This window comes from Aplysia californica, unplaced genomic scaffold (genome assembly GCF_000002075.1).
Source record: "Aplysia californica isolate F4 #8 unplaced genomic scaffold, AplCal3.0 scaffold00783, whole genome shotgun sequence".
NCBI classification, from domain to species: domain Eukaryota; kingdom Metazoa; phylum Mollusca; class Gastropoda; order Aplysiida; family Aplysiidae; genus Aplysia; species Aplysia californica.
This window is the reverse complement of record NW_004798053.1, coordinates 46,444-47,796: the sequence shown is the minus strand read 5'-3', so window position 1 is coordinate 47,796 and position 1,353 is coordinate 46,444.

The following is a 1,353-nucleotide window of genomic DNA, read 5'->3' as shown; positions in this document are numbered from 1 at the left end:
CGCCCTCCGTGAAAATGAAAAAAAGGCGGTCGGTTTACCTCTTTATACCTGAGACACTAGCATTTAGAACAATTTGTAAGCTGAAAAAACAACAACCCAACAGATGAAAGGGGAGAGGGAAAGAGTAAAGAAAATGGAAGACAATAAAAAAAACCCCACCACCACCAACAACAATAAACAACAAAAACAACAAAAATAAGATTGTTCGAGCAAAGAGAAGAACACCGACACAATAATGGTCGTTTAGTACTGGGGGAAAAGTAAGACATAGACAGAAACAACCAAGGGGCAATTAAGAAGCTAGGACCTAACAGTGGCGCCCTCCAAATGGGAAAAGATAGACAGACAGAAACGCTACGGGGGGAAAAGAAGATCGATTGGCGACCTCCAACCATCAGGCCTAGTCCCAACAGAGTAGCAAGAAACGTTTTATCGGTACAAAATCATCCAATTCTCAAAACGTGAGAGGCCACACACATTTTCATTATCAGCAATACGATCACAACGCGCACCACGCTCTTCTTGTGATGAGATTCAGAAGACGTGTCATCATTTCAGCATTTCTAGCCATAAAACAGTGACGTCACATTTCAGAGAGATGTGGTATTTGCATGAGCTCAATTCCCTATTACGCATAAATAAGTCGTTTTGAAGTCCCGCTGTTGGACTTTGGGGACCTATTTTCTACCCGGACGTGGAACTTTCGGTCAGCAGACCAGAGCGAAATGGAGTTGGATAGAAGAAAAAATAAGTATGGCGAAAAGAACTCGCAATCACAGAAATTAGGCCACTCACGAGATTTATAAAAAGAGATCCTCGCTAAATGATAGTGCAAGACAGTCCAAAGTGATCAAGTAGTGACCGTTGATAGTTTTAAAAAAGACAACAACGTGGGTAGGTCCATTGCTTGTTTGAGAAACGAGTAGCAAGCGCATTGACACAATAACAGTCGCGTAGAGGTGCTAAGGAAAGCAAGTCAGACAGACAGAAGCCAAATTAGTGGGGAAGAAAGGAAGTAGGAGATTTTTTAACTATCAACCACCTTAGCGTATACAGTATTTGCAGGGCTTTTGAGTTCTTGTTTCACGGCGCAGTCGATGCAATTTGATCATGTGTTTACACACTGAGTTAGTTTCTTCGTTTTGATCTTTGTCCATGGCAATAAAAGGGACGAGTAAGCATTAACATATCTCGGTGTTCTGTTGCAAAAGGAAACGGATCCTTTGAAATACAGTTGAAAACCAGTACCAAACGACAACCCATTGTTGAGGAGAAAAGAAGAACTCACGTTCAACAGGTTGCCTCTGGTGCTAGATCGATTATAATATAAAAAAAAACCTCCAACAAAACCCT